This window comes from Cyprinus carpio, chromosome B7 (assembly GCF_018340385.1).
Source record: "Cyprinus carpio isolate SPL01 chromosome B7, ASM1834038v1, whole genome shotgun sequence".
In the NCBI taxonomy this organism is placed as follows: Eukaryota; Metazoa; Chordata; class Actinopteri; order Cypriniformes; family Cyprinidae; genus Cyprinus; species Cyprinus carpio.
The window spans coordinates 33,789,523-33,804,204 of NC_056603.1; the positions used below are offsets into that span (position 1 = coordinate 33,789,523).

The 14,682-nt window shown below is 37.5% G+C and overlaps 1 long non-coding RNA gene and 1 pseudogene across 1 annotated transcript; one reads left to right on the forward strand and one right to left on the reverse strand.

Moving 5' to 3' along the window:
* Positions 1–2,478: 2,478 nt before the first annotated feature.
* Positions 2,479–7,222, reverse strand: LOC122138012. The gene is made up of 4 exons (XR_006155244.1): positions 6,176–7,222; positions 5,345–5,423; positions 3,722–3,842; positions 2,479–2,560 (listed from the first exon to the last, which is right to left on the reverse strand). It is a non-coding gene; the product is annotated as an uncharacterized LOC122138012 (long non-coding RNA).
* Positions 7,223–10,124: 2,902 nt separating this feature from the next.
* LOC109051495 lies at positions 10,125–14,216 on the forward strand (annotated as a pseudogene).
* The last annotated feature ends 466 nt before the right edge of the window (positions 14,217–14,682 follow it).

Below are 14,682 nucleotides of genomic sequence, written 5' to 3' on the forward strand. Positions count from 1 at the left end.
AATATATCTACAGAAAGCTTGGAATGTCTTTTAAACTAATCAATTCAGAACGAAAGCATTATGTAATCTGTGAAGGTTGTATTTCTCTTTAAAGGTGCGTTCATGTGGAGAGAGTCAGCACTGTGAATTTCATCTTGCAGCCGACAAGAAAACATTTGTTTATTAATAAATAATTAAAATGTCTCCTTTTTTAAAATTATTAGGCTACTTCTGCCTGTGCTTTGGGGCAAACTTAATGCTTGAGCGCGGAGTATATTAAGGTTCATTATGGATTAAAGATGTAAACAGAGGTGAGTAGTACCCAGCTAACAATTTTACGTTCTGGGAACGTTCTCGGAACGTTAGTTTTTGGTTCCCAGAACGTTTCCAGAACGTTCCCTATTGGTTATCCAGGAAAGTTTTCTTAACGTATATAGAACGTTCCCTTAAGGTTAGGGGAACGTTCCGGGAACATTCCCTTTAGGTTATAAAAATATAACCTAAAAATAACCTACAGGGAACGTTCCTAGAACGTTCTTGTTTGGTTCCCAAAAAATAACCAAATGGGAACCATACGGGAACGTTAGGGGAACGTTCTGTGTTTGCTGGGTAAGGAGTTACATTTACTTGAGTAATTTTTTGGGGTAACTAATACTTTTGGAGTATATTTAAAGATGTGTACTTTTACTTGAGTAAATTTTGGGGGGGAAATCTGTACTTTTACTTCGTTACTGTGGGCGACGCTCCTCTCGTTACTTTATCTTAATGCAATATAAGTTATAAATGCTTCAGTTTATTACAAACGCGCCGTCTACTTTTCTCTGGGCAATGAGCGATGCTCATTCGCGAATGATTCATTCTTTTGAGTCAATTCTGTTCAAAGCCTTGATCAAACCTGTTGGCTAACCAGTGAATTGGTTCGTGAATCACTTTGAATGATTCGTTCAGTTCCCGCTGCGCGCACTGAGCGTCTGAAGCGGTTCACTCAGAGTTAACGTGGCTTTGGATCTGCACTAAATTGAAAGCAAATCTACAAAGGCTATTGTTTGCTTGCGATGAAGATCTTTATTAGATGAACACCTCGTGTGCTGTCTACGGTTCAACAGGTATAACTTAGGCTACACTCGATTACAGTACACGATACCACTATAGTTTGTTGTAGGCCTAGGTGTAACTTATAACAGAGGCGTCATGCCCATTCACGTGCCCCCTCAGATTTTTGAGTCAAGTGGATTTTGAATGCAGCTTCCAAAAGACAAAAAAAAAAAAAAATATTGGCTGATTAATATCAGATCTGCGTTCGCTGGCTGGCGCTGAGCCAGAGACAGACGCGTTTTTACAGCACTGCACATTATAACCAATCACACAAGATTCTGTTGAGCTTATGAATGCAATGGGCAATCAAAGGTGTACCGATGAGGTCATCGCTAAAATGCCGGTGCTTCCTTCACTCGCTCGCTGACTGAATATCTCTTTCTGGCGAATTCTCTCATCAGAAACAACAAAGTGCAGATGTGTGTACGAATCTGTATATAAGATCTTGATATCACAGTGTTAACAGTTTCAGTGATTTTAATGGGAGTTTTTGAGAGTGATTGAACTCTAGACTGTCAGTGAAAATGTTCTTTGATAATGTAAATGTTCTTTGCTCTCTTTCTGTACATTGAAAGATTAGTAGCCTAACTTACAACGTTTTTTATATCACATTAACTTTCAATGTTATATTCACATTTAATATAAAGATATGAAATATAAAAATATGTTATGGCATGACACCCATCCCTGCTGAAAAAAACAATAGAAACCATTACAGAAATTCTAATGGTTTCCATTACAAAACCATTACAAACCATCAGCAATTAACCATTAAAACCATTACCAAATGGTTTCCATTACGTAGTGTGTTTTGGGCATATTCCATTAGGATTTATTGGTTTATATAGGTGTCCATTACAAATTTGTATTGGTCACGATTTGCACATAATGGTTTCCATCACAGTTTTGTAATGGTTCTGATGGTTCCATTACAAGTTTGTATTGGTCTTTATTTGCACATTTAATGGTTTCCATCACAGTTTTGTAATCGTTCTGATGGTTCCATTACAAGTTTCTATTGGTCTTTATTTGCACATATTTAATGGTATCCATCACAGTTTTGCAATGCCTATAATCGTTCCAACAAAAGTTTATATCAGTTTTAATTATCACATATTTAATGGTTTCCGTTGCAGTTTTGTATTGGTTCTGATTTGAATATTTGACTGATAGCTGGTAATTAGGCCACTGATTGATTAATTAAATAATTTAAATTATTAATACAACTATACACAGGTTTTGTCAAGAATAGCATTTTTATTTAAACTACATACCAACCTTTCAATAGTAAACAGTTCATGTTGTTTTGCAAAGAATTAAGAATATGCACCTAAAATCAAAATTATACACAGAATACGCAACATAGCTGGAATTAACACAAAACCTTGACATTACATTTTTTTAAAATTATTGTTATTCATTAATGCATTATAGAAATACAGGAACTATGAACTGCATTTGTAGCTTCATTGTAGCTGTTTTAGACCTGCAAAAGAGAAGGAAAATTCATTAGGACAATGTATCACTTAAACCACATTACCAGTATGTGAGATTATCCATACATATATTTATATGGCAATCTCAAAAAAAGTTGCAAAAACTTAGTTGTTGACAAAACATCATCATGTTTAAATTTGTCCAACACTTTGGGGGCACTTTGAGCAGATTCAAGTTCTTGACAGATGTGAACTTTTGTCCATTACACATTTTATTTTCATGAATAAAACAACCAGTTTGTTTTGTTCAGCGTCATGTTTAGGAGTATGGAAATGTAAAGCCAATGTTCCTACAGTAACAGACCAAAGTAAAACACTCTAGAACATATTTTAAAACAAATACACTTTAGAATAAGGTTCCATTAGTAAATGTTAGTTATTCCATGGTCTGTCTGAATACTGGATTCCTCTTGGAATACAGGTTCCAGGTCAGTTTAATCACTGTTCCATACTCATGCGCTGCTTTAATAGATGCATATATATTTTTGCTGTTTTTGAAGTAATTAATTGTTTGTAGAGAGAGACACGCAGACTGTCTTTATATTTTCTTCTTGTTATTTCTTCTTTTCTGTTGTCATTAATTATTGTCCGCTGTGTTGAATATCTCAATGGTTTAGGTGTAGTTCAGTGTTGTTTGTTGTTATGAGTGAATGAATAAATGTGTCCCTGCAGCACAAAAGCAGTCATAAGTAGCACAGGTATATTTGTAGCAATAGACAACAATACACTGTATCGGTCAAAATTATTGATTTTTTTTCATGCCAAAAAATCATTAGGATTTTAAGTAAAGATCATGTTCCATTAATATATTTTGTAAATTTCCTACCATAAATGTATCAAAACTTTTTGATTAATAAAATTGCTTTGGACTTTAAATATTTTTCGCAATATTTAGATTTTTTTGCTCCCTCAGATTCCAGATTTTCAAATAGTTGTATCTCAGACAAATATTGCCCTCCTAACAAACCATACATCAATGGAAAACTTAATTATTAATATTATTGATATAAAAATCTAAATTTTTGGTCCAGGGTCACAAATAGGCTTGAATAATTACATTGTCTACTTTTTTATGGTACATAGTCTATTCACTTCAAATCATATAAGAGGTTGTAGTAATTACATTCAGATATGGATATGTAAATACTTACCACTGACAGTTTTATCTGGTTTATGTCATTGATCTTCTCAGCCAGGTATTTCCGTACACTTAGGAGGCGCTTATTTCATCTGAGGTGTGGCCTCTTTTCTTCAGCTTCTGAGACAGACACTCTTGTTTCAAACACACACACACACACACACACACACACACATAAACAAAAAAATTAAATTCAAGAACTGATGGACTAATCTCAGACTTTCATTTTGACCACTCTCAAGTGGAAATTAAGTAGCATATGTGACCTGTGCTGGCAAAATAAGTCACAATGAGCAAAAATTAGTTGAGTTTTTTTTTATTATTCTCATTAATAGTCCTTCAAAATGATGTATAATTTGTTGAAATCTGACAAAAAATTACTGAGCTACACCCGTTTGAAGTTGAAAGAGTTGGCAAAGTCAATTTTGGGAAAAATCAGGTTAAAGTTTTCTAAAGGTTCCAAAGCAAAATCACAGAGCAACATTGCATCTCTTCCTGCAGTTCTTTTCTTAATAATAATTCACTATTTTATTTTACATCTGAACAAAAGCATTCAAGTAAGAAAAACAAATAATCAAATGTAAAATCCCTTTATTGTGTTCATTACAAATAAAGTAATTATAAAAACTATAAAAGCAAAGATCAGTGATTGACTGTCATTCTGTGTATATTTAACAGGATATATATAATTGTAATTTGAAGGTCGGATTGAAATGAAAACTCTTATTAGAGTAGTTAATTGTTAGTATAAGTGCAGCTAATAATAATAATAATAATAAAAAAAATGTTTAAGTAAAATAAAAAATAATAAAAAGTTAATTAGCATGTTTTTGTGTTTTAATAAGAGGTCTAACACTGTGTCTACACTGGACGGCACAACAAAATACAACAGAGCCTATTATAATCAGTAATGCTTTCTACACTGGATGTGGCATGACACGACAAATCACCGACCGTAAAACTGATGCCTCTTTTCTATTTATGATGTACTGACACAAACTTTGAATGATTTTTTACAGTCACTTTTGTGCGTCCAGTGTAGACACGGTGTGAGAGTGTGTAGCTTGGAGTTAGAGAATGGGAATCTACTTCATTGTGCATTGCATTCTGGATCAACAATACAAATCACCAAAGGAAAAAAATTACTATTTACATTAATATTTTTTAAGAGCTTCTGCACTTTATTAGAATGGACTAATATTTGAATCCCTTGTTATTAAAGTTTGTGGTCAGTTGTTTATGTTTCTGAAATAAGTCTCATGTTCACCAAGAAAACTGCATTTATTTGATCATAAATAAAAACAGGGTAATGTTGTGAAATAGTACAATTTCAAATAACTGCTTTCTATGTGAATATATTGTAAAATGTAATTTATTCTTGATTTCACAAAGCATGATTTCTGAAGGATTATGTGACACTGGAAACGGGTGTAATGATGCTGAAAATTCAGCTTTGATCACTTTTTAAAACATACTGAAATAGAAAATAGTTATTAAAAAATGGTAATTTCACAATATTACTATTTAACTGTATTTTAATCAAATAAATGCAGCAGTGGTGAGCATAAAATATTTATTTTTACAAATTTGACCCTTACATTTTTGAATGGTAGTGTATGTTTGAGGAATTGCTTACTTTTCATGGTTCATAGTGTCTAAAAATGTTCTTCGACAGGAGATATGACTCTAGAGCACAGCCATCAGCATGGAAGAACCTAGGAACATAAGCATACTGTCACAGAGACAACAATATTTATTATACAATGACAGGTTTATTATAAATAAACTATAGCAGAGGTGAAATGCAGAAAATAAAAATAATAATTTACAGAATATATATATATATATATATATATATATATATATATATATATATATATATATATATATATATATATATATATATTCTATATATATAGATATATATATATATATATATATATATAAAAAAAGACAAACATTTTAGTTTTACCAATTTAGTAATGCTCCTACAGCGTGGACATCAAAATAACTAACATGCAAACAAACACAGAGACACACACACACACACACACACACACACACACAGACACGTGTGTGTGTGTGTGTGTGTGTGTGTGTGTGTTTATTTTCATTTTCTCCCTCAAAACCCTCCTGTGTCATAGAGGGTTTTTTTCTGGCATTTCTGAAATAACATAAGTGGTATTTATGAGTTTTTGTGTTTACCATGAAAGATCAAAACCTGAAGGTTTCATCCCATTGTAAGTGATGTAACGTTAACTGTACAATGCATACTTTTAGGTTAAATTAATTAGCTTACTTCCATTCATCCGTTGATATAGAGAGAGAGAGAGAGAGAGAGAGAGAGAGAGAGAGAGAGAGAGAGAGAGAGAGAGAGAGAGAGAGAGAGAGAGAGAGAGCTCATCTACACACAAGGTGACAATAAAAGCCCAAACTTAATAAATAAGAGCTCAAGTTTTATCGTTACCTCTTGTAGTTAGCCTTACGGTTGAGATGCTAACGGACTTTTTCTGACGACACTAAACCATTTCTATAAAGTAAATATTAAACGGAAGCGTATCATTTACATGAAATAAAGTGTCAGAAACACTTTAATGTACTATTTGTGTAATTATATATATATATAGACGAAACTTACCTAAAAAATAGTGAAAACCACATTGAGAGTCAGCGTTCAGCTGCTTGACGGTTGGGCTGCCGCCTCGTTTCCATGGTGACGTCCTCCTCTCCAGTTCAGCGCGCGCGCCCATGACAGCACGTAGAAGTCATGCAGAATTTCACTGTTATTTCAACATTTATTTTTGGCCTAAATTTGGTCCAAATCAGATGGACCAAACAAAACCTAATATTAAACATAGATTTTGGGGCTATATTTGAACCAAATCAGACAGACAAAAAAAAGACCATTGCTGATTTTAGGGCAAAATTTGGACCAAATCCGACGAACCAAGCAGAGACCAACTTTCAACGTCAATTTTTGATCTAAAAGAAGGCCATGACGGGCCGAGTTGATTTAGCCAAAAAAACAAAAAACAAAACCATGTCCAAATGACGTCTGGTGCTGGTTGGGTACCAGCAGAAGTTTCCAAAGGTGTTCTTTTGGTCCTTAACGGTATCCAATAGACAATACATGCCACCAATAAAAGAAAGCAAATTACAAATAGAGACCCATAGGGACCATTACAATAAAACCAACAGAATTCCCATTAGAACCACTAAAACCCTTACAAATTCTGTAATGGTTTCTATTGTTTGTGTGTTCATTTTTTTTTTTTTTTTTTTTTTTTGCAGCAGTATACCAACTAAGACCATTACAGTTTTCCAAAGAAACCACTTAATTTATTGGAGTCATAATGGTTTCTACTGGTGTCCAGTAGATACCACCAGAAGTTTCCAAAGGTGTTCTATTGGTCCTTAATGATATCCAATAGACAATACATGCCACCAATAGAAGAAAGCAAATTACCAATAGAGACCAACAGAGACCATTACAATGTCCATTAAAACCATTAGAATTCCCATTAGAACCATTAAAACCATTACATATTCTGTAATGGTTTCTATTGTTTTTTTTTCAGCAGGGATATCTGTTACTTAAGTAAACAGACAGGTTTTTATGCATATTTAATAGATTACATTATAAGGCTACTTTGACCATCGCATATTATCTAACATAATCTATGAAGGTGAGAATCGAATTTTGTCTATATATACAAATAAGAATAGACTATAGATATTCAGTATATGACCCAAAGTAACTAGTAATTAACTACTTGAGTAGTTTTTTTATCCGATACTTTTTTACTCTTACTCAAGTAACTATTCAGACTAGTACTTTTACTTTTACTTGAGTAAATATCTCTATAAGTACTTTTACTTTTACTTGAGTACAATTTTTGGGTACTCTACCCACCTCTGGATGTAAATGTAATATAAACCTGCGATTAGTTGAATAATGACAAATGAACGACTAGTAACTAGAAAATAGATATGCTTATGAAAAGGCTACATTCTGTGAGAATTTATATTTCATAGTCTAAAAAATATATTGTTTAGAAGAAACAAAATAAAATTAACGCAACAGTTTGCGATTTTTTTTTTTTTTTTTTTTTTTTTTTTTTTTTGTGAGGAGCGGTGTGTTGTCATGTTACTGAGTTGAAACATGCCTGCACTCACAGCAGCCCTTCTCTTTTTATTCATTATTTTCCCGCAGCCCATATTATTGTTTTCACAAGACCATAATAATAACAAATTATCAATTGATAATTAATCATTATTTTACGTTTGTGAACGTATAGCGTTTGCGGAAGGCTTTAAGACCAAGCGGAATCCTCCATCAGCTGGTCCCGCTTCACAGCGCGCGGGACTCGCGCTAACTGACCCAGCTTCAAAGTCCGCAAGTTTTGATTTAACTAAATCAGTTTGAGCAAATACAACTTACTGATCATGAGCCCAACATTTAGCAAGGCAGGAAAACATTCAGTCTACCTGAAGGAAGATGTATTTCATTGTAAGTTAATGCTGTTAAATAGACAGTTAAGTAGAGAGAGAGAGAGCGAAATAAAAAAAACCGTGTTGGCTATTCTTAAACTTGGAGCTCATTATATTGAAGTACAAATCCAAACACCAGAAGCAAATTCTCAGTGTTCTTTCATTGAAAATAATGCATTTTGTTTATTCACAGGCTATATGGTTGAAATAATATTTTAGTTCAAAACTTTAAGTGCCATTGTTCTAAAAAAAAAATGCTTTATTGGCTAACGTTTCATAGACCTTTGTAATTTCACAGTATTTTCACCTCCTAAATCACTAACCTATAAAAAGTCACAATTCTATAATGGTAAAATTTACTCAGGCCGATGGCACTTTTAATTACATGTTTTTTTTGTTTGTTTTTTTTTAGAATAATTGTAGCTTACATAAATAGGTGAAGCAAAACAAATTATGAATAATATTTGGATCGTCCCTTATTTTTTCCCTTATTTTCTTAAAGAATAAACACTTATTTTCTACAAGAATAAACATGATAACATATTATTAATTCATAGAAATAATTTAAGCAATTGAAACCTGATAACATATTATTAATTCATAGAAATAATTTAAGCATTTAAAACCTTTTTTAAAAAAAACTTGAACTTCAATACTATTAAACTGACTTTAAAATCTCAAGGAGTTTATAAGTTAAAAAGGGTAAAATGTCACAGTGCATGTTAAAAAGTCTAAATGAACTTGTGTTAACAATATAATTAGAACTAACAATATAATTCAATTTTTTTTTTTCAATTGAGCAATTCCTGTATAAAATGGGACATCAACCTTTATATCAAACATTTTGAAATCGTCCACAGCTGAGCAACGCGCGAGGCAGGTTGAGCGTGCGAAGTGAATGTGCTGCCAAGTAATTTTCAGATGCAATGAAAAAAAAATAAATAATAATAATAACCCTGGATAGCCTAGATTAGGCCCAGACTCTGTTACTAAATAAAATAATAATAATAACCCCACAGTAACAAATTTTAACAAACTAATAACCGCATATTTTCGTTTGCTGCATGTTATTTTATTTATTTATTTTTTTTTTTTTTTAAAACAGGCTAAAAAATAAATTAAGTTTGTGAGAGGAAAAAAAATATACGGCTGGCCTAATAATGTTATAATGTGCCAACAGGATATTTTTAGTTCTCTTCACTTTACAACAAATCCTTTAAATTTAACAAATTTATCAGAACAGAACAATAATTACAAATATATAATTCTAATGGATAAATACAATTGCAGTATATAATAATATAGGCTTAACTATAAACAAACAAACAAAAAAAAAATAATAATAATATAAAGCGAACCAGGTTGGGCAAAAATATGCCAAAGTGGACCGCTGCTCGCGCCGAATGGCACGGTGAACGACTACTGTTTCCAGCACGATCAAACAGCTGAAACAGAAAATACAAAATTTTTGGTCACACAGTAAAGGCATAATTCAAAAATGCAAAGTGTTAGCAGTTTGAAAAATCAAGAATAATAACAGAAGTAATAATAATTATTGCTAAATGCTGGACCGTTCTCATTTCGATCTGCAAATGCAACCTGAAGGATTTTTTTTTTTAACCAAGAATGAACCGAAATGAAAACATTTAGCTTTTTATCCGTATATATAGGCCTTATATTTAATGACTGTTTAATAACAATAGCAAGCATAAGATCCTTTGTGTAAAGGTCTTTCTTTTAATTTTTGATACATAGACTGTAGCCTAAGACTATCCTACATTTTGAAATTAACTCACTGTACATTTTTAATGTTTTTTAAAGATGTTACAATGTTATTTCATAATGTTATATTTGTTTTACCTCCTCCTTTTATCTCATTTTACAATTACATTCAGTTCGCAATCCGTCCCTTTGCGCCACCTGGCGGTAGTTTCGCGAATTAATTTAACACGCGACTTACTTGGAGTTAACGCCGCGGCCCTGCGGCGGCGGTACGCGCGGCGGTATTACTCATTTTGGTTGTCTACCATCTGTACACTCACCTGCCCATTACACACTCAACATCAACCCACACTTGACATTGCACACTTACACCTCTGTTTTGCCTTGTTTTAGTTTTGTTTTATTTTCTCCTCTTCAAGGTCTGTGTCAGTCTAGGTTCTACATCTCCCTCACCACGTCCAAACATGTCTCGCACAACAGACCCTGTTGGCTACTGGGAGGACCTGGAGACATGGCTAAGTGTTGCAACAGACAGCCTGCCTCCTACCTAAGGCTGCTGAAACACTGAAGCATCAGACACAGGACCAGCTGGATGACAACATAACAAGCCTCAAGAGACAAGACCCAAGTCAGAGCTACAGTCACGAACTAGCCAAGATCACCAGCTCCTTAAGCCACACACTGCCCATCTCCAGCAGGAGCTAACAAACGCACAACGACATGTCAAACAGCTTGAACTGGAGGCTCAGGAACAATGGGAAGAACCTGATGAAGTGGTACAAGGCGCAGAGGAGGAGATCATCGGCGCTGCATTCTGAACCTCCAAGGACACAATGGGCACCAGTCTCGTCAAGGAAGACTACGCTGATCTCTCCAACAAGCTACAGTATGCGGAACAGCTCCTGGAAAAGGCCAAGGCCGACTTCAGAGACAAGAAATGCAGAATAAAAGCCCTTGAAACTTACCTGGATGAGTCAAGAAATGAAATCAGCCGCCTAACACGACAGCTGGACTATATCAAAGAGGAGTCAGACAGCTTTAGAGAGGAACTCAGACATGCCTACGAGCTATGCCCTGAGCCTCCAAGGACACGACGGGCACCAGGCTCACCCCTGCCAAGCACGCCGGGTCCCCTGTTCCTGGACTGACACGTGATCAAAAGGAGGAGGGGGCAGTGCTGAAACACTCACCAGCTCCCTCTGAAGAACTTTACATCACGACAAAGCTAAAAAAACTGCTCCAGCCAGCCACAGATCATCGCATAGCTTGGATCTCAAAGACCTCAACAAGCTCATCAGTAACATTGGCAAATTCACCCCAAATGTGCCAGGCAGTCAGGAGATCAAAGGATATCTGCAAGATGTCGACTTTCATCTGGAAATGAGACCCAGTGTCACCAACAAAGATAGACTTTATTTGATCCAAGCAACATCCAGCTCAGAGGTTAACAGTTTCCTGGACCAACAGCCGGCCCACACAAAGACTAATTCCCACCTGCTCAGAGAAGCCCTCATCAAAGAGTTTGCTGACCCTGAATCGGAACAAGGACTAGTGGCTGCCCTGGAGATGAAACAAGGTCGTCAGGAATCTTCCCAATTGTTCTACAGCTGACTCAGACAAGCGTACTTCGGAACTCGCAATGAACAGAATATTGAGGAAGACGTAAATTTTAAAACTCTCTTCCTGAGGAATCTTCACCCTGGGGTAAGCCACCATCTTGGCGTCCTTGTATGTCCAAACACAATGAGTGCTCAACAACTGCGAGACTTGGCACAAAAGGCCTACTGTAAACAGAAGATGGCTTCAGAAAAGAGCATCAAAACCATGGCAGTTCTGGACTTCAACACTCAGAGTCAGGGGCTGGCCCTAGAGGGCGCCCAACATCAAGATCATGCCAAGCCAACACCCAAAGAGTGGAATGTATCCTCGTCCAACAGAGAACGGGACTCCCACGCTGGTACCCGACCTAAACGAAGGAACAATCACTGGGATGGACCACATGGATGACAACGCTCACCTGGACATCACTGGGAAAACTCATGGGACCAATCAAGACCTCATGAGAGACATTGGGAGAGATTGTGGAACCAGCCAAGCTCATTTGGAAAAAGCTCATGGGAATTCAATGGAACCTCCAAGGTAAAAACAACTGCAAATACGACAAACACACCCTGGAGCAACCAGCCCAAGGAATCGACGAAAAAACTAAAGATTCCAAGCTGATCGAGCCCAAACTGAATCCACGCAAGAACAAAAGACTTCACCGTGCTTTGACTCACAAGAACTGATGAAGATGATGATGAAAGAGTTCTTCCAACGAAAGGAGGAGGACCGGAAGTGGGAAAAGAAAGAGAAACTAGATTCAGCCTGACTAGCAGCCGGACGAGAAAACGGCGACCACCTGACCCAACAAACCACAGAGAACAGCACTCCTTCACCTCACTCTCAGAGACCCATAACTACCCTAACTTCAGTTGGACAAGAAATCCTACCTGAAAACCCAGCAACAGAGTTAGTCCCTAACTCAACACCTGATGCTCCAGATCACAGCAGCGTCCAACAAACACCTGTTGACGAAACCTCTCAAGTCCCTGAAAGTGCTCTCTTGGTCGTCTTCCACTCCTCCGTAGAACACCAGATCAGTCCTGACATCCTACCTGTTTCCTCCCAAACTCCGGTCCCTCAACTCCTGGGCGACCTCATTGAGAAAGGTATAGCAAGAAAGTTTTACCTCTCCATCATCATCGAACGCCACATCGAAGTCGAAGCCCTTCTCGACGCGGGAGCCGACATCACCCTAATGTCAAACGACTTGAAGAAGTCCAGGAAAGAACAAAGAGGTCTAATAGCACCCTCAAACTTCAAAGGTGTGAGCTGAACCTCCACGCATATTCCCACACAGGCCTACAACTAAAACATGTGGCCCCAATTTACCTAACCTTGGGACCAATGAATCTCATCCACCCAGTGTACGTTTCACCACTCAACACATATCCACTCCTTATTGGGAAAGACCTGCTCAATCGCTTTGAACCTTTAATAGACTTCAAGCACCTGAAGATATGGACTCAAGTCTGCAAGCCTCTGCCCTTCCAGTCAGTAAACCTCAATGAGTCGCAGTGCCAAGCCACAGACACCGCCCCCCATTCACGGACTGACGATGCAAGGTCAAAGCCAAGAGCAAGCTCAACTCCGAGCAGCAAGAACCAAGACCCTTTCATCTGCTTATTGCAAGCGTCTGACTCAGACTAAGGTTATCTTCGAATCATGACTGCCAAACGTCCAAGACACACCAGTGTCTGATGCAGTACTAGCCCTGTGGACTGAAAACTCAACTTTCAGCCTAAAGCTCTTCAAAACATTGAAGCAGAGACATCAGAGCCTACCACACGTCTCAAAGTACAGCCGCTTCCCTCTCAGTCCCCGGTCAACAGCCATGGCTACCTCCAAGATTGTCTGTGCTGTAGACCTAAGATGGAACAACAGACTCTTGAGTTACTACTTCCTCTTTGTGCCCAACCGACCTCATGACATCTACATAGGAGCCGACATCATGGTTTGCCTCAACACCTGTGTTGAAACCGTGAACGACATCATATGGGCTCCCCCATCACACCAACTGACCACTGCAGTCAATCTCAAGAACCTTCGATCTGGTCAAACAATTCCAGATGCATGTGCAATGGTCAGTGAGCAAGAAGCTACAATACCTACCTACAGCAAAATTGTCAGCGTCCGCCTCAACATGCGACCTGACCACACTCTCAACAGTAAGCTAGGTTTCTTCCAACTTTCCAGGACCTGCCTAAGACTAGGACTGACACTGGAAGCCCACCTCTCATGGAAGTGTCATCTCGTGCTGTGTATGTGTTGATCAACAACTGTACGGCCAAAGACATCAACATTCCCAAAGCCAGTCACCTGGGATGGCTCATCAACCAGGCATTCCATGACTTTGAGCTAACAGTACCTGTCATCGACCCCATACCAGCCGAACTAATGTCAGATGAATGCGACGACACTGTAACATCCACAAAGCCCCATGAAGTAATCGCCATCACCTCTATTATGCCAGTGTCCAAAGAAAGCATCAGAACTAACAGACAACACTCACCTCGCTGTCTATGCTGTCTCAACACAGCCGGCAACAGAATCACCTGCACAGGTGACGGTCAAGGCCCAGAGTCCCTCAAATAACTCAACAGAGGAACCCTACGCTGGGTTAAATGCACAAGTCCAACAAATCCTGAGCGAGGCAGATGCCCTCCACAGCGAAATGGATCGCCAAGGACAAGGTTCTGCGCAAATACAAGGACTCCTTCGCAAAGGATTCACTGGACTGTGGCCTGACTGATATCCACACGGTGCGCATCCCAACACATCCAAATTCACCACCCACATTTGTGCAGCAGTACAAAATTCCGATAGCATCATTCAAATCGGTTCAAGTGACTCCATGCTGGAAAAGGGGGTCATCCGGCCCTGTAACAGCACCTACTCTGCACCAATATGGCCAGTCCTAAAGCCCAATGACAAATGGTGGCCCACCATCGACATTGCAAGTTGAACCAACAAGTTCCCTTATCGCGATGGCCTATGACTCAGTTGGACCAAGAGATTCCCAAAATCAAAGGCTCAACGATCCTTTCCACATTGGACGCTGTCTCAGGATTTTGGACCATCCCTGTCCACCCTGATGACCAACACAAACTGGCATTCACCTCTGGCAATCAACAGTAAACCTTCACACAGTGCCCTTTT